This window comes from Ceratotherium simum, chromosome 13 (genome assembly GCF_057802395.1).
Source record: "Ceratotherium simum simum isolate JZ-2026a chromosome 13, ASM5780239v1, whole genome shotgun sequence".
Classification (NCBI taxonomy): Eukaryota; Metazoa; Chordata; class Mammalia; order Perissodactyla; family Rhinocerotidae; genus Ceratotherium; species Ceratotherium simum.
In genome coordinates, this window is record NC_141912.1 from 28,299,352 (window position 1) to 28,323,194 (window position 23,843).

The 23,843-nt window shown below is 38.4% G+C and overlaps 4 non-coding genes across 4 annotated transcripts; all 4 read right to left on the reverse strand.

Annotated features, from left to right (window-relative positions):
- Window positions 1–1,770: 1,770 nt before the first annotated feature.
- On the reverse strand, window positions 1,771–1,842 carry TRNAA-UGC (transfer RNA alanine (anticodon UGC)). The gene has a single exon. It is a non-coding gene; the product is annotated as a tRNA-Ala (tRNA).
- Window positions 1,843–5,271: 3,429 nt separating this feature from the next.
- On the reverse strand, window positions 5,272–5,344 carry TRNAF-GAA (transfer RNA phenylalanine (anticodon GAA)). Its single transcript has one exon. It is a non-coding gene; the product is annotated as a tRNA-Phe (tRNA).
- A 6,463-nt stretch (window positions 5,345–11,807) lies between these two features.
- On the reverse strand, window positions 11,808–11,879 carry TRNAA-UGC (transfer RNA alanine (anticodon UGC)). The gene has a single exon. It is a non-coding gene; the product is annotated as a tRNA-Ala (tRNA).
- A 5,004-nt stretch (window positions 11,880–16,883) lies between these two features.
- On the reverse strand, window positions 16,884–16,955 carry TRNAA-AGC (transfer RNA alanine (anticodon AGC)). The gene has a single exon. It is a non-coding gene; the product is annotated as a tRNA-Ala (tRNA).
- Window positions 16,956–23,843: the final 6,888 nt, after the last annotated feature.

The window sequence follows — 23,843 nt, forward strand, 5'->3', positions numbered from 1 at the left end:
GGGCTCTTCTGTGTGACCTCCAAAGTTGTGTAAAATATTGATCTGGGGTTGGACCTTGAATTTGGAAGTCTGCTCACAGCACTCTTATTCTCCCCTCCCTACCATGGTCTCCTGTTCAGTGCCACTCACTGTTTCCTTAAGTGCCTAGAGAAAGCAAGTAGATAATAAAAAATACATGGGATGACCACATTACCTCCCTCAAAAAAAAATGCATTCTAAAACAAATAATTGGCCCCAGGGCACACGATCAATCAGCAGCCAAGCAGATTTCTGAAGCCAGTCTCTCTCCTGAGTGCTTGCTATAGATATTTGGTTGGAGAAGAGAATCAGGAAATAAGGACATCTCCACCGGATAAAGAGTGTTAGAGTAGTGAGTTGGAAACAAATTTCATTACCTACGAAAGACGCTTTGATTTAACAGGAAATAAGTACACAGATAGCAGCAGTTTTGAAACCATGAAGCACTGGAATTCCTTAAAAGGTGCTCTTATGGACTAATTATGTGTGTTTCCCCACCCCAACCCCCAAAATCCATATGTGGATGCTCTAACCCCCAATGTGACTATTTGAAGATAGGGCCTTTAAGGAGGTAATTAAGGTTAAATGAGGTCATAAGGGTGGGGCCCTCCTTATAAGAAGTGGAAGAGACACCAGGAGTGTGCACACAAAGGAAGAGTCATGTGAGAATACAGCAAGCAGGGAGAAGGTGGTTGTCTGGAAGCCAGGAAGAGAGGTCTTACCAGAAACCAACACTGCTGGTGTCTTGATCTTGGACTTCTAGCTTCCAGAACTGTGAGAAAATAAATTTCTGTTGTTTAAGCCACTCAGTCTGTGGTATTCTGTTATGACAGCCCTAGCAGCCTAAACAGACGCCATCAGTGGATCAAAATTCCTGGGAGTTCCCTGGTCATACAAAACAGATGTCATCGATTGACCTACAAAGCACAGAGGAAGCGGCTATCCTTTACCAGTAGAAGAGTCCAACACACCTGTGTTCTCTTCACCTTTTACTTTGCATCACTTTTCCGTTGTGACAGAAAAAGATCTTTTCCTACTTCTTCATATGATGACCTTCATTTGATGTTAACTGAGGTTTCCAGGCAATGTTTTATGTAAATATTTAAAACAACAGGGAAAACGGGATGAGTGAGAAAATATAGGGAAGTAGATATTATGGAATACCAATTGGGAGTGTGTTGATCCATATTTATTCGTTTTGTGTTTGGAAGGCCTCTAATTCCCTGACAGTCTTCCTTCTGCTGTCCAGCATCCTGCCACTCGCTCACCTAAAAAGGGCTCCATATCCCATTATTGGACCGAACTTTTGGCGGCGGTATCTGCGCACGTCGTTGTGGGATACTGATAGAGAAATCAGTGGATGCTTTCACTTTGGCTCAGAAAATAAAAAGAACTAAAGGAAAATGTACATAGGGTGCTGCTGCTGCTACTGCTCCATCGTCCTCCTCTTTCCGTCTCTTTAATAATAGTACAAAATGGGAGCCAATGTGAACCACTTGTTAATGAGCACGTTTTTGTTCGATCTTATTGGAAATCCCTTTTTGTCTTCCTTCGGCTGTTGCAGTTGTCTTTGGTGAGGTCGAGGCTTACAGCAAGAGATGAGAGATAATTCAAAGTAATCCACTAAGTTATATCCTTACTTTCTATATGTACAGTAATAGAACAGAAAAAGGTTGGTAGAGCTAAATCTGTATTCCTTGAGGAACAAGTTTGAAGAGTGTTCGGTCAGAGTTAAAAAAAAGACATAGTACCTGGAGGTGCCGGGGATCGAACCCGGGGCCTCATACATGCAAAGCATGCGCTCTACCACTGAGCTACACCCCCCCTGTGACAACCTCCCTCCTAATGCTTATCTGGAAATAAATTTTACTTTCTGAGGCTCTTGATCTCGGAACGTCGTGGTAGTAGTCTTCCGTGTTAAGGGGCATCAGCAGCTGCTTTGGGCAGGAGACCCTCAGGAACCAAAGAGGGATGTAGATTCTGTAAAGTATAGGACTTGAAATGGAAGATAAAAGATTGGAAACATGTGTCATATATTAACCACCAGAAGTTTCCATCCTGGCTTTAAAATGTGTTTAGGATCTCCTTCTATTATGCTGGGTAAGGGATCAATCAAGTCTCAGTTTTCAGCTCTTCTGATTTCCTTCAGATGTCTTAACTTGAGAGACAAGGCTATTGAATTTCAGCTTTTTCCTGCCTAAAACACTTCATGATATTTATTGTTTGCTCCATCGGAATATTAAGGACCAGATTTGATGGAGAAAAGCCACGACTAGAAGAAAACCCTAGAGCGATGCATTCAGCATTGCATTGTAAGGATTTTTTCTAATATAGGCACCGAGGTAGCTTAGGAGACCCCGCCAATAGTCCAAAATCTCTTTTTCTTAAAGCACGAATGAAACAACAGCTTCAGGGACGGAGAGAAGTGTTGAATTATAAGAGCGAGACCAAAGATAAATAACCACAAGATTTAAGGAATAAAGAAAATTTTTATTTATTTGTTTGTTTCTTCGTTCATTGGTTCCTTCATTCATTCATTTACTCAGAGAGGAAAAAAAAGAAGCCATGCCTTTACCAAACAGAAGGAAGTGCAGAAAAAGGGGAGGTTTTTAAAATTTTTTTGGAAACGGGAGGAAGATTGGAAGATGGAGATGAGCTCGTGTTAAATTCAGGATATATGTGGAGCACACTTGTAAGGATATATACACAGTGAACTCAGACAATTACCTTCGTCTCCAGCCTTGGATTTGTGAGTAATCAGTAGACATAAGTATGTGTGTGGGTGGATAAAGACTGAAAAGTGTGCTCATTAAAGAAATTCATAGGAAAATAAGTTTGCTCCTAGACATTTCTTGAACCCTGGGATTTATCATGGTTAAGACTGTGTTCTTTGAACTACATAAGAAGACTGCAGGCAAACCAATATCCTGGCACCAGATTTCTAGTGGTTTACTCTTTCTTATTCCAGTTTGCCCATATATGAGCTTTTGCCAATATTCGTAAAATAACATTGAATCCCTTTTGAAATTAGGAAAATGTGATTTGTCTGGCAGACTTGTTCTTTCAGTTGGCTCATGAAATTTTTAGAATAAAATAGGAAACAATCAGTGAGAGGTTTCACTGAAGAAGGGACTATAGAAGGGTAATGCACAAAACTGGTGTGTGTGTGTTTCTCTGCTTGAATGTGTACGTAAATACTGACGATTCTCTTGACTGTTTGATGCTGTAAAATATTAGGTTTATGATACTGCCCAATTTTAGGAAAGTGTGCAGAAACACTGCTTGATCATAATGTCGTGTTGCACCAGGAGAAAACTGGATGTCTATTGGATTGTCAGGAATTCATAATAAGAAGGTATGCTTTTTTTTTCTGTTTGCCCCATGAACAAAGTGGGAATTTTGTAAAAATTAAATATCTATAGCTATCTTCAGATTATAGATTCGTTTAATACAGAATTCTTCTGAAGAATTAAACACCTAAATTTAGAGAAGAACGCACATATGCTGTATACACTCAATTCAGAAAATCTGAAAACATATAAAGTATGTGTTTAACCCTGCACTGTCCAAAATGGTAGCCACTAGCCGCACTGAGTATTGAACACTTGAAAAATTGAGATGTGCTCTAAGTGTAGAATATATATCAGATCTCAAAGACTTATTATGGTATCTAAAAGGTAAAATATATCACTAGTAACTTTAATATTGATCACTTGTTGAAATGATGTTTTGGATATACCAAGTTATTTAAATATATTTTTTAAATTAATACCACTTTATTTTTATTTTTTAATGTGACTAGTAGAAAATGTAAGATTACAAAGGTGACTCATTTATGGCTTATTGCTATTGGACAGCTCTGGCTACAGAAGACGTTATCTGTTTAGGTGCTATTCTGGAAGAATCCCAGAACCAGAGTATATGAAGCACAGTCTGCCAGTTTCTTTGCATGCACGGACTTGACAGAATGCATTCATATGCATGATCTCCTTCGGTCTTTCCAGTATCCCTTTTTACATAGACATCATTGGCCTCATTTTTTAGATATTGAATGGGAGACTAATTATGTTTGGAAATTACCCTAGACCTCCCACCACATTAGCCTGTAAAGGAATCATTGCTGTATTAGGCAATAAAACACTCAACAATGCTGTTTGTCCAATCAAATATTCCATAATGAAATAAAATACAAGCTCCTGAGTTGAGAAAGACTAGGTGGCTAATGGATAAAGTGTCTAATTCCAAGTTCCTGTACAGTCAATGTCCCTACCTTGATGTTGCTTCTCATTTTGTACCAATTTTCTATTGGTAACTTGATGCAATTCTAATGTTGAAGTATCAGATTATTTCCTCCTGATACAGTGTCCAGGAGTTGTCAGTGGAAAACAGACACTGTAAAACTGAAACAGTAATTTGAACAGAAGAAAACAGTTCAAAATGACACAAGAATGAGCTATTATCCCTAAAAAAGAATTTCAAGAAAGAAGTTGAAGTTAAAGGAGAAAAATGGGGTATTTGTACCTGAGTTTTGATGACTTTACTATCCATTTACTTTCATTTTTCAGTATTTTAGGTCACCTTGTGACTGTTCAACAGAATAATTCTTATAGAAATGCTTATTTTCATTCTTTCCTGTACACTGAAACAGAAAGAACTCAAGATGTGCAAATTCTAGAAAGGCATGCAAACCTGAAGTAATGTCTTGTCAACAAGAAAACTCAGGATGTTCTTGTAATTGTCTAAAAGTTCAGTGATGTTCAACAATGCTCCTTGTTCCAGCAGTTCAATAATGGAATAAAGTCAAGATACAAACCCAGATTTTCTTTTCAGAAAGTTTTCCTTGCATATACCACACCCACATATATACACTTACACAGTGTAGTAGCTCTTTTTCTACAGTTTTCCCCCCACAATTCTTATGATTAAAAATATCACACACACATAACATCAAAGCAGAAATGAATCGTAAGTGCAACAGCATTTAGCATATTGGAATTTCTTATCCGCTAGGAAAATAATTTCATAGCTTATAAAACTTTAAAAAATATGCCCTATGTCAGTTAACACTGTGGAAGACAGTGGAATATGCAACCAGAAGAGAGGGTAATAAATAAATCTATTTATATATATGTGTACACTCCTTGATCGGATTTGCCAAAAGCAGTAAAAGTTGTAGTTATATATACACTTTCGGGATTGGGGTGCAACTGTTGTATAAACAGATGACAATTACTTCCAAGCGAGACAAAAATCTGCCGAAACCCGGGATTGAACCAGGGACCTTTAGATCTTCAGTCTAACGCTCTCCCAACTGAGCTATTTCGGCTGACCGTCAGTATGCTTTTTTTTTTTAGCCATTCTTTCATTAAAGTTTTCATAGGTGGAAGGCGAGGGGTAGTGTATTCTTCAATGTCTAGTCTTATTTTGTTCAACATCACCCATTCATTCAGACAAAAAGACATCGGCTCCACTGAAATCTATATCTGAAAATAGGATGTAAGTTTTTGGATGATTCCCTCCAAAAATAGTTTAGATTCTTCTACAGATTCTTTCTTCCCCGCGCAGGAAACAACATGCATCTACTCACCGTTAAGCCCAGCCGTGCGTCTCGCCCCCACCAGACCAAGCCTCAGCCAATGCTGGAGAAAGGCTGAGCCGAGAACATGAGACGGGAAAGAAATTAGAAAGCGATGTGGAAATTAAAATGTCAGCTACACGTGAATCTCAATACAGAGATTAAAACGGGCGTAAATGGGAGTAGGAGTGCGCTGAGCTACTATGAAAACATCATTTGGGAGCACGCAGGAGGGGAGAGAGGAGCGCCAGCTGACGGGGAGAGAGAAGAGGCGGGGTGGGGCGAAGTGGAGGAAGAAAGGGCGAAAATGGAGAGAGAGGAAGAGGACAAAGGAAAAGCATCCTCAAGATGATCAGGATTTGAGGCGAGGTGGGTCGGGTGAGCCTAAGCTCCACATCTCTCTGTCGCTTCCTCCAGCTAGGAGGGAAGGGATGAATTCCTTCTCTCTCCAGCTTGTCGCAGAAGACGATCCGGCTCATTTTGTCCGAGACTGTCGTGGCTTCGTGAGCGCCTCGCTGCTCTTTCCGTCGCTGGATAAACAGGCTGAGCGTTCTGGGGGACGCACGTGAGGTTGAGTTTTCGTTTGAAGTTCAGGAACGGCTGGTATTGGTAGCTTCGCAGGAAGCTGCAGGACTGTCCCGATTTCCGCGCATGGACGTGGTGGGAGCAGCGCCGAGAGGAAAAGCGGGATCTGCGCTCTGCTTTGAAATTGAGCACAACCGAGACCATGGAAAGTCTTTTTTGGGGGTAAAGTTTAGCCTGAAATGCAAACGATGAGAAAGTTCCCGTTTGTTGGCTCCACATATTTCTAACTCTTAGAAAGAAGTCTATTGAAACCCAACTTTCTCCTGAGGAAATTCTTCCAGGCATTTGCAACGAGCTCCTTTACTCCTCACACCCTTCTCTTGGCTCAAAAGAGCGGGTCTGTGGCCGCGGAAAGCCAGGGTCGCCGAACCATCGGTGATAACTACATAAGCAGCCACCATCTCCTCAGTCTTGGTACAGGCGCAGAAGCAACGTAGGTGAGTCCCTCACAAGTCAAGTGGATGACCTCAGTTTTGGCTTTATGGATGGTTTGTGACCGCCTGGTGGACAGTCATAGCTTCTGGAGAGCCAAAAAGGGGAGGCTGCGTTATGGAAGACATCCAGGTATCTTGGCTTCTGTAGATGGAGAAAGGGGCTGCTTTTCTGCTTTCTGGATGTTTAGTAGCTTGATTGTTTTTTCCTTCGGTGACTGAAAACAAAGGTAGATTTTTTTTAAGCAAGACAGTATTAAGATGCTTGCAGTGTATCCTCCTGTGGATTTCTGCTTAAGGTTTGTCATATCAGAATCTGAAACTCTGCAAAGAGCTCTGATCTGCAGATGTGGATCCTTCAGTAGTTTGGAAGGAGGATGTCCCTGGAGAGTAAATAGAGATTGAAAAGGATTTATTGGGATTGGGAGAATCAAAGTTCATTCTTTATTTGGGGAAAGCAAAGAAATGAGCTTTCCCCTAGACTGATCTTGGACCCAAGAGTTCAGCATGTTTGCCATTTCAGACCAGAAATTTCCTTAGAACACCCAGAGAAGTATTATTTCCCGCCATCAGATTTCAGCTGAGGTGACTGCTATCTTTTCCTCATTTGTCATATGTTTGTAGTTAAATGGCTTTTATGTAAGCTCCAGAGTTTGATGGTCTCTGAGTGAAAAAGTGAACACCAGCATGTCAAGTTGTCAACAACTGGCAGGGAAATCTAGTGAAATATTTTAGTGAAAGCTTCTAAGCCTTCCGCAACCTGGGTTAGGAAGGAGCTAGAATAAAAGAACCACAAAAGAGCCTGAGTTCTTAACTTTCTGATCCGGAATCAGATGGCTTTTCCATTATGATGTATGATGCCACACAGACCCACATTTTCTTATACTTTCAGATTCCGTACAACTGGAAACTGACTGGGTGGTTGAGAAAACTGCAACTGGCTTCCATAGCCTATTGACGGTGGTTCATGTGCCAGGGATTTCTGAGAGTGCTTGGGTGAATAATAGAGCTAACAACAAATAACTTTAGTGAGTGAGCACAATTGCCTGCCTGTGTCCCAAAGAGGTTAAAGAACCGTCGCAGCCAGAACTCAGTTTGACAACAATGCTTCAGGTACCGAGAGATCTTGGCTGTGAGAATGAAGAGGAGAACAAGGAAGAACGAAGAAGTGGAGGTACTGGGGATTGAACCCGGGACCTCGTACATCACGCGCTCTACCACTGAGCTATACCCCCTTACTGGGGCTCATAACTCGGAAGACCCTTATGACCCTTAGATGGCTGCCATTGTCTGTCTTTGAGGGCTAAGTCATTGAAACAAAGCCACCTTAAGTTCAATTCTGCTGTTTTTAAACTCCCTACACTACACCCTCTCTTAGGCATGGCTACTCCAGGAGAAAGGCGCCTTAATGGTAGAAAGAAAGGCACTGTTCCTGATTCACGGGCAGCTCATGATCAACGCGCCTCAAAGTCTGCTTCCCATCAGATTAGATTGCCTGGAGCGCACTTCCGTTCTTGGGTGAGTCCGGGATACAACATTCTCCGGCAATTTTTCTCAATATTACTTTCTGTATTCTTCTGACCTTTGGATACATTAATGTTTTATGTAGTCAAAAAGATAAGACTGACTCAAGTGTGTGTGAAAATGTTCTAAAATTGAATACAAATAGAAGCAAATCTAACTGCATTTCAAAAGGATAACATAACCACATTGAAGAGAAAAAGAAAGAACAGATCCAAGTAAACGTTTTATGCAGTATTTTGTCCTAATTGTAAAGACAAAAAAAAAAAAGCAAACAAATCTTAATCTCTATGTAGCAGGGTTATATTTTGTAGTATTAAGGGTATAGCAATTCTGATACTTTGTGTGAATTTTATTTATTTGTATGTGTCTGAATTTACTTTTGTGTGACCAGGAAAACAAATATATATATTGATGTTGGAAATCACAGCTCTTGCTGTAAGAGAAGGAGGTAAGTAAGGAATAACTCTGGTAGCTCTGGATAGGAATTAGAGGCATCAGGATGAAATTATATATGTGTGTGTATACATATATATATAATTATATACATATATATAAAATTATATACATATATAAAATTGTCATTTTTCCCCCAGATCTGTCTACTAACAGGGGCTAGAAGAAACAATACCTTAGTAGTGATAAGCAATGCCAGCCCCATATCTAGAGTTTTAAATACCATTCCCCACTAAAGGGAACCAGAACTACTTGTAGAAGTCACTGACTCCAGGACCAGGAAAAGTACCAGAAGAACTTAAGATATTTTTGTGTGCTAGAATATAGGTCCTCAAAAATGATGGGGACAATTCAAAAGGATCCAAAAGCCAGCTTGAAGGGCCTCTCACTGGTCAAATCTGGAAAAATTTGAGCATGAGTAATGACAACAAATGATTATAATCCTTGGATACTTAAATGAATAAACATGAAAGAAGAGAAAGTTTTCCTTACAGTGGTATGCCAACTAATAAATGTAGAAGTAATAGTAAAGTTAGAAAAATCACCATTTGATCACCATCAGAATAATGATAGACTCAGGCAAAATTCATAAATCAATGCAAAAAACATGAGTAAAATTTTGATGAGGATCAGGATATTTATATAGTCTCAGAGTATTTCCCTACAGATTACTTATTAATTACAAAGGGGAAAATGATAATTTTATAGGGAAAGAAACCTGGTAGACACAACCTTAACCAAGTGATCAAAGTTATTATCACTAATAATGTGAAAAACTGACATCACATGCCTCCTGGTGTGACAGAGGGAAATAACATCATTTGTGTGATATTCCTCCCAAATATTCATAACCTAAATCTAGTCTAATCGTAACATAAATTGAAGAATATCCTACAAAATCATTAGCATGTGCTCTTCAAAAACATATCAATCTCAAGAAAGACAAGAGGATTGAGAAAAGGTTCCAAATTAAGGGAGACTAAAGAGTAACTAAATTCATAAGTGATCCTGGAATGGACACTCGTTTGGGAGAGAAATTTCTATCAACAATTTTATTGGTAAAATTAGTTAGAGTTAATATGGTCTGTATATTAGATAATACTATTTTATCAGTGTTAAATTTCAGGAATTTGATCATTGTGCTGTGGTAAGGAAATGTTCTTGCTCTTAAGAAACGTATACTAAAGTGTATAACAAAAAGATTATGAGCGCCAGCCCCAGTGGCCTAGTGGTCAAGTTCAGCATGCTCTGCTTCGGTGGCCCATGTTTGGTTCCCCGGCGCGGACCTACACTACTGTCTCAGTGCCATGCTGTGGCGGTAGCTCACATACAAAATAGAGGAAGACTGGCAATAGATGTTAGCTCAGGGCGAATCCTCCTCAGCAAAAAAAAAAAAAAAAAAGATTATGATGGAAGTGTATAATAAAAAAATTGCAGATAAAAAGAGATAATGTCTGTAAATTGTTCTCAAATAGTTTAGGAAAACAATAACGTTTGTCAGAAAATATATACATATATATTCTATCGTTCTTGGTTATTGAGGGAGAGGCAACATGGTGTTCTGAAATGATGTCAAGATTTGGACGGTATGTACATCTCAAGTGGTTCCCACCCTATTTAAAATGTTGCTAAGCAGAGACAAAGATGCCAATTTCCCAATTGATATTAGAGTTTAGCAGGTGTTTCACTCTATTTCCCTTTCACACTCCTTGCTTTCGAGTTAATCAATGAAGGACATTTGAACGAGATTGAATCTCTTTCTCAGAGCTGGGAGGTGAAGAGGGGCTGCTCTGGTACAGAAAGAAAGAGTGAGGTTGGGAGACAGACTCCCTTCCCTCTCTATTATTCAGCGGTAAAGATGGGCACAGACAGTGATAGATTTGAAACCATAACAGCCCTTTAATGGGGCAGTCAGTAATCTATAAATTTTGAGGAGTACCTGGAAAATACAAAGCAGAAGTGATTGTATGGACAGGAAACATTAGAGAAAACGGCTGTTCATTCACTACAGTAAAAATGTCCTCGACATCTGTGAACTATTTGTCTTCTTGTTTTGGCAGCTATAATTTCTGTTTTGACACACACACCCAAAAAATTTTTTTGCTACTTCTTTAGTAGCATATTTGATGTTAACTTTCTTTATAGATTTTAAAAGAAGGAAAAATGAGATGAGTGACAAAATAAAAGGAAATTGGATATTAAGGAATAGCAATTCGGCACATATAGGGTGTCTGAGTCATTTAAAGCAGATTCTTTTTTTTCCCCATGTTTGGCAGGACTCTAGCTTTTTGACAGCTGTCGTTTTATGGTAGCATCCACCCACTCATTCACCTAGTATTCTCTAGCTTATTGTTGAACCAAACTTTTGGCGATGGAGAGAAAAGATAAGTAGAGAAATCAGAGGGAAGACTTTTGGCTCCTTGTCCTAAAAACCTCACAGAAAATGAAGGAAACTAAAGCAATTTTTCCTCAGGCCTCTTATTTTCTTCTTCTTTTCCTGTTTTTCCATCTCTCAATAATAGTGGAAAATAGAAGCCAAGATGACAAGTTTGTTAATATGGTGGCACACTTATTGTTTTGAGTTTAGGGAATCCTATATGAAGTAGGCTGAATAATGGCTCCCAAAGATATCAGGTCCCAATCCCTGGAACCTGTAAATGTTACTTTATATGGCAAAAGTGTCTTTGCAGGCATGATTACACTAAGGATCTTGAAAGGGGAGATTACCTTGGATTATCTGGGTAGGCTCAATGTAATCACGTGTCCTTATAAAAGAAAGGCAGAGGGCGATTTCACACAGACAGAGAGGGCAATATGACCATGGAGACAGAGATTGGAGTGATGCTGCCACAAGCCAAGGAATGCTGGCAGCCATCAGAAGCTGGAAGAGGCAGGACAGATTCTTCCAGAGAGCCTCTGGAAAGAGCATTGCTCTGCCAACACCCTGATTTTGGTCCAGTGATATACTCATTTCCGACTTCTGGCCTCCAGAAGGGTGAAAGAATAAATTTCTGTCGTTTTAAGCCACCGAGTCTGTAGTAATTTGTTCCAACTACCATCAGAAACTAATAGACTATGTAAACTTCTACTCTGCAAGCTGCCTTGAGCGGTTTTGAGCCTCATGAAGTTTAAATAGTGTAGCATTAAAATGAACATCTTGGATCACGTGTTTACTTCTCTCATAAGCAGGCTATGGAAAGAAACCAACAGAATCTGTATCTTGGAGGTGCCAGGAGTCGAACCTGAGGCCTCATGCACGCAAAGCATGCGCTCTCCCACTGAACTACACCCCCTTCCCATCGGCTTCACTGTGGCGGTTTTTCAGGAAATATCTTCCTATATTCTGTGGGCCCCTCTCCTCCCAATTCCTGTTTGTTGTTTCAGCAGAGTTGGGTGTAGGAACAGGATTTGCAACAGCTTTAAGATAGAAGACCCCAGGGTGCTGTGGGTGATACTGATTCTTTCAACAAACAAAGCTTAAAATGAAACACAAAATATTGAAAACATGCGTCAGAAAATTGATCAGCTTTTCCCTGGATAAAACACTATTTGCTGTTTGTGCCACAGGAATGTTAGGGGCAAGATTTTGATGGGAAAACCCGAAGTGAGAATAAAAACCAAAGGCAATTTGTTCCCAATTCATTATCAAGGATCTATTCATTTTTATTAAAGCCTGAAGGCAACTAAGAAGGTTTGTGAAATAGTCCAGGAGAATAATGCTCAAGGCATAAACTAAACAGCGGATTCAGAGATGGAAAGAAGTGCGGAATTTTGAAATCAAGTTAATAGGTAGCTAGACATAGGTTGAAGAGACCTGTTGGATTTGTAGAGCAATAAGGAAAGTGAGAGTGTTACCGCCAAAGCGTATGTCCACTCGCCGCAGGAAAAGGCAAACATTCGAGAGGCAGGGTGGTGAGGGAGAAGGGTTTTTTAGCTGCAGCTTGCTAGCAAGTGGAAGATGACTGGACTAATATCCGAACAAAAAAAACCCGTCTTACAGCTACAAAATCTTGAAACATTTGTATAGGGCAAATGGGCTGAAAAAGGGAGTCTTGAAATGTTGACCATCTGGTGTAGTAGACCTTGAGACGTTAGCTCATCTCTTTTTTTCTGTCACTGGTGTTGGATATCGGCATAGGGCTCTTTCCCGAAGGTCGTTACCTTCCTGTGAAAACTTAAAGAACAAAGTTACTGCCGTATCACAACAGGGAAGTTAATGACTAAGCCAGGGCTAGGAAAATAGTAGAGCATGCGTTATGTCTCCGGGAGCAAGTGCTTGCTTATCTAGGCTACTGCAAACTAAAGCATTACTGGAGCTAAGGGGAGGTTTGGTGAATCAGGGTCTGGCACAGTTTCAACAGGGCTCCCCTTATGCTAACTTATGTTAACCCTTGGCTGCATTTATCTCAACTGTTTTAGGCGTCACTGACAGGAGCATAAAAAATAGCCCAGTCATTCAACTGGAGGAAAAGCCAAAAAGAGAGATTTGCCATTGTTTTCATTGTTCTGTGGGAGATTGTAAGAGAGATTAGGAGAAAGAGAGGGGTTTTGTTTTAGACATGTTGAATCTAACATATTTATCTATAGGATCCCACCTGTCAATGTAGCACAGTGAACTCAGCCCAGTAGTCTGATCTGAATACTTGGAGATGGGAGTGATCAGAAGGCACAAGTATATAGAGAGTGCATAGAATGAGAACTGAAAGTGTCCTTTGAGATTTAGAGATCAGGAACTCACTTACAGATAGTTGTGTAAAGCAAAAAAATGAACTTCTTTCTAGACTGATCTTGAGCCCTAGGATTCACACTGGTTAGCACTATGACCTTGAAACTTCCATATGAGACCCTGAAAAACTCATTTCCTGATACTAGACTCCTAGTAGTTGTTATCTCTTCCTCATTCATCTATGTCTTTGCCTATATCAGTAAGTATATCATTGAGTCTCTTTTGAAGTTGAGAGAACCTTATCGCTTTGGCAGCGTTTCTCTTTCAGTTGGCTCATAGGGCTGGTAGAATAGATAGGAGGAAACAGAAGTGGCAGGTTTCAGTGAAACTGAGCTCTAGAGAAGTGGCCCCCACAAAAGTCTGCAAGGTCTGGTGTGTGTGTGTGTGCGTGTGCGTGTGTGTGTGTGTGTGTGTGTGTGTGAAAGTGCTGAGAGGATGAGTGGGAAATTGTCTAGGCTGTTTGATGGTGTGAGAGCACAATTACGAAAGTTTCCTGAGTTATCAAATAATTATCCTCTAAATTTCGCCTGGAGAAACCTAGTTCCCGGTTAGATTACCAGAAGCTCCTCATACAGAGGTTGTGTTTTGTTTCTGTTTGCCCTAACATACACTGAACACCAAAATTGTTTATTAATTTTCTGTGATAGCATTCAGACTCTCTGTCCACAGTATGCTTGAAATATCTACTCATGGGGAAATAGTAGGATGAGTTCCATATATAAGATTCTTCTGATGACAGAACCATTTATCTTGGGTGATAGAACCCATTCATACCCAATTACTCTATTCAGGAAATCTGCAGACATATGAAGTGCATTTCTAATGCCTCTAAGACCAGAAAGAAATTTGTAACTGGTTGGGTGCCATTTTTAAAAAGTTGACAGACCAGGATGAAGGGATAAAGAAGATGCAGTATATACATATAATGGAATAGTATTCAACGGTGAGAAAAAAGGAAATCTTGTCATTTGCTACAACATGGATGGGCCTTGAAGACATTATGCTAAGTGAGATAAGTCAGACAGAGAAAGACAAATACCATATGATATCCCTTATGTGTGGAATCCAAAAAAAAAAAAAAACTGAACTGGAAAAAATAGAGAGTGGAATGGTGGGTACCAAAGCCTGAAGGGTGGGGGAATGGGAGAGATGTTGTTTAAGGGTACATACTTGCAACTAGTAGATAAATAAGTCATGGAAATCTAGTATGCAGTAGAAAGATTACAGATAACAAAATTGTATTATAAACATTAAACTTCTAAGAGACTAGATCTTAATAGTTCCCACCACTAGAAGAAATTATAATTATATGACGCGATAGAGGTGTTAACTAACACACACACACACACAAAGTTGACAGATGAAAAGGGGTGAAGTTTTCACATGAGGAGCTTTTATGTTATGCTCTGGAATTTGAATTCACATTCATGATTTTCTTTGGTGTTTACAGCATCTCAATTTGTTGATATGGACAGGAAGTTTTAGTTATATTGCTCTAACCTCCCACCTCAATTGAATATGAAGAAACTGTTCCCAAAGTCGGCAGTAAAAGATGAAGCAATCATTTTTCTCCTATTAAATATGTCTTTGCAAAAATAAAGTACTGCCTTTTGAGTGAGAATGACTGCATGGCCTAATGGATAGTGTCTGTTTCCACATTTCTGTGCAGCCAATGGTCCTGCCCAACTGCCACCTCTCACACATTCTCACCGGTCTCACACACATGGCCACATCCCCTTTCCCTCAGAGCTCCTTAATCTTTAATTTCTCCCTGAAGAAAGATAAACAAAAGATGAGCTTGTTGAAGGATAGAACTCCAAAATAAAACGTAGTTGACTTTTCAGAATTCCTCTACAATGTACTTTAAAATGAGTCTTTCTTGTCCTGGGTCAAAGTTATACACAGCTGGATCTCAAAGAAGTACCTCAGTTTGTCACATGTTTTGGGTTTTTTTTGACATATAATTTTTTGAAATTTCCATCCTGTGGCTTTCTCATCCTAAGCTTTTCGCTTCTCCCGTAAGTTACAGAGGTAGATTTCCTTGGAGAAGTCTATGGTTGCAAGGGAAAAAAATTTCCATTGGGCCTGAGGCCTAATATAATACAGAAAAATAATGGCGATAATTTATGTTGTTCTTTTTCATATTTTGTCTATTTTCCTTTTGCAACTTGATGAATTCCTTCAGTTGGAGCATGTGAATACTTTTCTCCTGACACAGTGGGTATAAGTGGCAAAAAGACATTGTGAAACTATACTTTGAAAACAAGGAGAGAGAAAATATGTCAACAGAACATAAAATGACCTATTGCTCCCATTAAGGAAAGTCTGGCTCCTGAGCACTAGTTCTGAATCTTTCTTTGAGGAAGTAAATCCCAAAGCCAAGACATCTTAACTTGGGAAAGATCTTATCCTGGTTAAAATGTTCCCGAGTGGAAACAAAGATACAAACTTCCCAGATCATACTGGAAGTTAGCATGGTCTTGATTGCAAAACTTGCAAAATTTTTATTAAAAAGTAAAAGAAACGTCACATCAAATTCAATTGTGTATATTGATTCAAAAAATATTTAAAAATATATTGTCAAGGAGGGGCAACAATGTCAGATTAGAATGCAAAAATGGTTCAGGAATAGAAATACATTTTTTTGATTATTTTTTTCTACATTGGAATAGGAAATTGGAAAATTTTTAAATACAGCTATATGTTTATAATATATGCCCTCTTGATCCACGTTACAGCACTCAAACCGGTGGTTCTCAATCTTTAATGTGCAAAGGAATCACTTGGGGATCCTGTTGAAATGCTGGTCTGGTTCAGTAGGTCTGGGTTGGAGTTGACATTCTGCATTTCTAACAACATCTCAGGTGCCACTAGCTCTTTTGGTCCAAGGACCACACTGACAAGCGTCTGGGAAATTTCTTTCCGGTAGAGGGCGCAACTCTCTTAGGTAAAATTACTTCTGTAAATCATCTGAGTCATCTATTTAAGTCCAATTCTCGGGTAAGAGTAAAGACAGAACAAAACTGGAAATTAATCTGTGAATTTTGAGATCTTCAGCCGAATGTACTTCCCAATGGAACTATCGCGGCAGCAGTGTGGTTTCTCCACCTTCATTGATGAACATAAATTTCTCAATTTCCCAGTTTGGAAGGCTCCACTTTTCTCCTTGTTCAACCTGCAGTCTGATTACAGCAAACACGGCTCAGGAGACAAAAGAAACTAAGAAAAATTCTCTGAAAGCCTGTCGTTTTCTTTTGTTAAATCTTTCCATCCTTATCTTTTCTTTCTTGCTTTGTTAATAATACTGCAAAATGGAACCAAAGGCAAAAGAGCTCGTCAGTTTGGTGACGTGCTCGTTGTTTCGGAATCTCGAGCTGCTGAGTGAGTCGAGTCTTTGTCTTCTCCTTCTGTCTTTTCCTCCTTTTGCTTACGCAGCCATTCTCGGTGTTGCCAAGCACGAGTTGTAGAAACGGGGCAGAAATAACACCAAAGGCAAATCGTTGTGAAATACGTTTACGTTCTTTCTGAGCAGGGAAGAGAGTAAGTGGAAAAGAAAAGCACAGCACAAAAATGGAGGTGCCGGGGATTGAACCCGGGGCCTCGTGCATGCTAAGCACGCGCTCTACCACTGAGCTACACCCCCTCGAAGACACTGTCCCCTCGAGAATATATTCAAGATAGAATACAGCCATTTTGGCTGGGTTTTGCAAAAATTAGAACTAAGTCAAAATCCATTCCATTTAATTTCGTTATTTCCAAAATCTTAAATCTAAGCCTGTGTGACGTTTTGCTGAAAAAAGAATAAACTGCATTCTAGACCGAAAGCTCCCATTGGTGATCCTGGGATCTTTCCGCCCCTGTCAGTCTAGAGTCACTTCCCTGCCGCCACTTTCTGTCGTGTCTTCACTCTCTCCCTTCCTCTCTCTCCCTGCTGCTTTAAAGAGCTGCGAGAAAGCCACAAAGTATAATGCAGGAGATACAAAAACAGAGACCATATTAGCTCCAGAAGGGGAGAGAAGACGGAAGGACAAATGCAGAGCTGTTAAGTGTCTGTCACCCGGGAGAGAGGGCGCGCGGGCTATGATCCGGCGCCGTCTCAGGCAGAATACTCTCCGCGGCAAGGAGTGTGTCTGGATGACCAGTTAAGCGCGGGGACTACACCAGCGACGAGCATTAACCCTTTGTAAATCTCTCCTTGCAGCTGGACCGGTTCACCAAAAGCAGCCTTCTCTGAGGCTCTGAGTCTCTCCCTTCCAGCCCAACAAACCTACAGAGCCTCAGCTAACATGGGGAAGTCGCTTATATGGGCAAAAGACATAATAAGGTAATGTGGTAAATCATACTTCTTCAATCAAAAATTAAAAGGACGTTAGTAACAATGAAAAATACATGAATCAAATAACCAGCTCAAGATATTAGAAAATGAACAAAGTAAACCAAAAGAATGCATAAAGATGGGGTGATAAAGACAAACTCAGGAAATAATGAGTTAAAAAAAGTAGAAATAATTGACAAAAACCTATTTGAAAAGTCAACAAAATAGACAAACCTCTAGCCAACCTACTCAAGAAAACAGAAAATAAGTGCAAATACACAAAATTAGATTTGACAGGAGGAAATAGCCATCAAAACAGAAGAACTTTTTAAAAATCATAAGAAACCTTATAGCACAATTCAGCAAATGATTTGAAAACTTAGATGAAGTGGATTTTGTAAATACAGCATCCCCAAATTAATCCTTGTAGAGACAGAAAGTCTCAACAGACCATTACTCTAGAAAAATAGATAAAATTGTTGAATAGGCACACCCCAAAAAAGGGCACCAAGCACAAATACTTTCACAAGGAAATTCTGCCAAACTGCTAAATATCAGAAAATCATGATGCTACTTAAATTATTCAAAGCATAGAAAAAGAAGGAAACTTTCCAATTCATTTATAAAGTGAATATAACCACCATGAACTTTTTCAATCTGCACCAAAAATGAAAACTACAGGCCAATTTCACCTAATACAGATGTCCAAGAAATTCCAGAAATGCAAAGATCAGTCTTTATTAAGGAAGATATTGACATAGACTTTCTCCTCTACCAAACTCTACTCAGAGTCCCCTGAGTTCTTTTTCAACTGGGCCTTGACTTTTAGACTTCTGTTTTCATCTTTGTATTGTCCAATTTTAGCAAGAATCCTGCTAAGTTGGGTTAGGAGAATCCTCCATCCTCCATATCTGATCACCCTCCATATCTAATTGGGTTCCTCATCCCCCACCATCCTCCAGGCGATCTCTGATCACCTTGGCCTGCTTTCAGCAAGAATCCCATGAGGTCTCTTTAGCTAGAATCGTTTCTTACCCCGATGTTTCCTCTTAGTAATTGTCTATCCACTGACACCATGCCTACCCCCCACCCCTGCTCCTTGGCTATAAATTCCCACTTGCCCACGCTGTATTTGCAATTGATCCCAGTTCTATACTGAGGCCTCTTCTCCTCTATTGCAATATTCCTGAAAGATATCTGCTTTGCTTTAGCTACTGTCCAGCTCTGGTTTTTCTTTAACAACATTAATATAATCCATCATACTGATAGAGGAAAGGAGAAAAAACATACACGATTATCTCCATAGATGCAGAAAAGCTATTTGACAAAAATCAACAAATATTTAGTATTGTAGTGAGTTGAAGAGTGTCCCCCAAAACTCGTGTCCACTTGGAACCTGAAAATGTGAAGTCATTTAGAAATAGGGTCATTGTAGTTGTAATTAGTTAAGAGGAGATCATACTGAATTAAAGTGAGCCCTAAATCCAATGACTGATATCTTTATAGGAAGAGGAAAACATACAGAGACAGAGATACACAGAGGGAAGAAGGCCACATGACAATGGAGGCAGAGAATGGAGAGATGCAACCACAAGCCAAGGATTGCTGGGAACCATGAGAAACTAAGAGGACACAAAGAAGGATTCTTCCCTAGAGACTTCAAAGGGTGCATGACCCTCCTGACACCTTGGTTTTGGACTTCTGGCCTAGAGAACTGTGAGAGAATAAATTCCGGTTATTTTAAGCCACGCAGTTTGTGGTAATTCGTTACGGCAGCCTTAATAAAATATGCTAAAAGCACTCAATAAAATAAGAGTTGATGAACACATCGCAACATGATAAAATACTTATATACTTCAGGCCAAAAACTAGCATTTTAGTTAACTGGGAAACACTAGTGTCTTTGCTACTAAAGGCAGGAACAAATAAGGATGCTCACTATTTCCACTGCTATTTAATATTAGGTTGGAGACAGTTGTCAAAGCAATTAATAAGACTGTAAAAGGCATAAGAATTGAAAGAAGTAGGGGAAACTATGTTATGATTCAGAGTTATGATTAGATATCTAAAAGAATAAATGAAAAAACTACCACAAAACAATAAGAGATTTTAGTAAAGTGGTACATTAGAAAAATAACACACAAATGTCAATATCTTTTATATATATATACACAAAAAAAGTTAAAATATGTAATTCAGAAGTTCCATGCCAAGAGAGGGATGATGAAACCTGAGGCTATTGCCCCCTGCCAAACACCCAGCTAAAACAAGGGAGTCACTCAGAGAGAAATATGCCACTGTTCCTGCCCCCAGCTGAAATGCTGAACAGAATCCTTCAAGTTGAAGCACAAAGATGATAAACAGCAACACAAAACTGTATAAAAATGTAAAATTCTTTGGTAAAGGTAAACATATAGACAAATATAGAATCCTGTAGTATTGTAATGTAGGTGTACAAATCACTTTTAAATGTGGTATAGAATTTTAAAAAACAAAAGCATAAAAAGTAATTATAAATCTATGTTAATGGTTACACAATATAAAAAAAGATTATTTGTGTCATCAAAAACATGAAATAGGAGAGGGCAGAGATATAAAAGATTAGAGTTTTTACATGCAATTGAAATTGTTATTGTCAATTTAAAACAGACTGTTATAACTTTAAGATGTTTTATGTAATTGCAATGGTAATGACAAGTAAAATATCTATAGAGTACACACAAAGGGAAATGAGAAGAAAATCAAAACATGTCTGTCATAGTTGGGGCTGCTATAACAAAATACCATAGATTAGATGGCTTAAACAACAAGCATTTATTTCTCACAGTTGTAGAGGCTGGGAAGTCTGAGATCAGGGTGCCGGTAGATTGTTATCTGATGAGAGCCCACTTTCTGGCTTGTAAACACCCACCTTCTTGCTGTATTATCACATGGTGGGGAGAGAAAGAGAGCTCTGGTTCATTCATCTCCTTGCAAGAGCACTAATTCCACCATGGGATTCTGTCCTCACGTCCTTATCTAAACTTAATTACCTCCCACAGATCCCCCACCTCCAAATACCATCCCATTGAGGGTTAGGGTTTCAACATACGAATTTTGGGAGGACACAAACACGTAGTCCATAACAATATCACTATAAAAAAATCAATGAAACACAAAAGAAGGCAGCAAGGTAAGAAAAGAGGGACAAAAAAGCTGCAAGACATACAGAAAACAATTAACAAAATGGCAAGAGTTAAGTCCTTCCTTGTCAATAATTACTTTAAATGTACATGAATAAAATACACACACAGCCTAAGCGTGAAATGATGGAAAAAGATATTCCATGCAAACTGGAACCTAAAGAGAGCAGGGGTGGCCATACTATATAAGACAAAGTAGACTTTAAGACAAAAACTGTCACAAGAGACAAAGAAGGACACTATAGAATGATATAAGAAAATCAATTTACTGGGGAGATATAATGATTATAAATATATATGCACCTAATATTAGATCTCCCAAATATATGCAGCAAATACTGACAGAAATGAAGAGAGAAATAGACAGCAACATGATAATAATAGGAGACTTTAATATCCCCCTTTCAGTTATGGATAGAACAACTAGACTGAAGATCAATAAGGAAACAGAGTACTTGAACAACATTATAGACCTGTTGGACCTAACAGACATATACAGAACACTCCATCTAACAACAGCAGAATACACATTCTTCTCAAGTGTACATGGAGCATTCTCCAAGATAGACCACATGTTAGGTCACCAAAAAAGTCTTAACAAATTTAAGAAAATTGAAATTATACCAAATATCTCTCCAACCAGAATAAAGTGAAACTAGAAATCAATGGCAGAAGGAAAACTCACAAATATGAGGAAACTAAACAATTCATTCTTAAACAATCAATAGGTTAAAGAAGAAATCACAAGGGAATTTAGAAAATATCTGAAGACAAAAGAAAATAAAAATACAGCATACCAAAACATATGGGATGCTGTGAAAACAGAACTAAGAGAAAGATTTATAGTGGTAAATACTTACATTAAAAAAGAAGAAAGATCTCAAATCAACAATCTAACTTTATGCTTCAAGGAACTAGAAAAAGAAGGACAAACTAAACTAAAAGTTAGCAGAAAGAAAGAAGGAAAGATTAGAGCAGAGATAAAATATAAAGAATAGGAATACAAAAGAAAAGATCAATGAAATCAAGAGTTGGTTTTTTGAAAAGATGAATAAAATTTACAAACTCAGGCAGACTAAGAAAAAAAGAGAGAAGACTCAAATAACTAAAATTAGAAATGAAAGAGGGGACAATACAACTGATATCATAGAAATAAAAAGGATCACAAGAGACAATTGTGAACAATTACATGCCAACAAATTGGATAATCTGTAAAAAAATAATAAATTCCTAGAAACATACAACCTACCAAAATTGAATAACAAAGGAATAAAAAATCTGAACAGACTCATAACTAGTAAGGAGAGTGAAGCAGTAATCAAAAGCTCCCAACAAAGAAAAGTCCACGAGAAGACGACTTCATGGGAGAATTCTACCAAAGATTTCAAGCAAAATTAACACCAATACTCCTCACACTCCTCCAAAGAATTGAAGAAGAGTGAATGTCTCTGAACTTATTCGATGAGGCCAGCATTACCCTGATACCAAAAACAGACAAAGACACAACATGAAAAAAAAACTACTGACAAATGTTCTTGATGAATATCCATGCAAAAATCCTCAACAAAATACTAGCAAACTGAATTTAAAAGCATATTAAAAGGATTATACACCATGACCAACTGAAATTTGTACCTGGAATGTTAGGATGGCTCAACATATGAAAATCAATGTAACACATCACATTTACAGAATGAAGGGCAAAAATCACATGATCATTTCAATTGATGCAGAGAAAGCATTCGACAAAATCCAATACCCTTTCACGATAAAAATACTCGACAAAGTAGGAAGAAGTAAATTACCTTAACATAATAAAAAGCATATATGAAAAGCCAACAGTTAACATCATACTCAATGGTGAAAGACTGAAAGTGTTTCTTCTAAGATCAGGAACAAAGTAAAGATGCTCACTCTCACCACTACTCTTCAACATAGTAAAGAAATAGTCAAAGCACTTAGACAAGAAAAAGAAATAGAAGGCATACAAATTGGAAAAGAAGTAAAATTATCTGTTTACAGATGACATGATCTTCTATGTGAAAAACTCTAAACACTCCACCAAAAACGGTCACAACTATTAAAAAATTTCAGCAAACTTGCAGAATACAAAAATCAACACACAAAAATCAGTTGCATTTCTATATGCTAACAAAGACTAATTCAAAAAGGAAATTAAGAAAACAATCTCATTTACTATAGCATCAAAAAGGGTGAAAGACTTAGGAATGAACTTAACTGACGAGATGAAAGACTTGTACATTGAAAACTACAAAACATTGTTCAAAGAAATCAAAGAAGATACAAATAAATGGAAAGATATGCCCTGCTCCTGGATTAGAAAACTTAACATTGTCAAAATATCCATACTACTCAAAGCAATCTACAGATTCAATGCAATCCCTATCAAAATCCCAATGACAGTTTTTGCAGAAATAAAAAAAAAAATTCTAAAATTCATATGGGATCTTAAGGAAACCTGAATAGCCAAAACAATCTTGAAAAAGAAAACAAAGTTGGAGGCATCACACTTCTTGATTTCAAAACATAGTACAAAGCAACAGTAACTAAGATGCTATGGTACTGGCATAAAGACAGATATATAAAACAATGGAAGAGAATCCAGAGCCCAAAAATAAATGCTTGCATATGTGACCAAATGATTTTTGACAAGAGTGCCAAGACTATACAATGGGGAAATGACTGTCACTTCAACAAATAGTATTGCATAAACTGGATATGCACATGCAAAAGAAAAAAGTTAGACCCTTACCTTACACTCACACATAAATAATTCAAAATAGGTTAAAGACCTAAAACTTCTAGGAGAAACCTTCAGGACATTGAATTTGGCAAAGATTTCTTGGGTATAATACCAAAAGCACAGGCAACGAAAGCAAAAACAGACAAGGGGGATTTCATCAAACTTAAAAAATTCTGTGCAGCAAAGGAAACAATCAACAGAGGGAACAGACAACCTATGAAATGGGAGAAAATATTTGCAAACCATATATCTGATAAGGGGTTAATATCT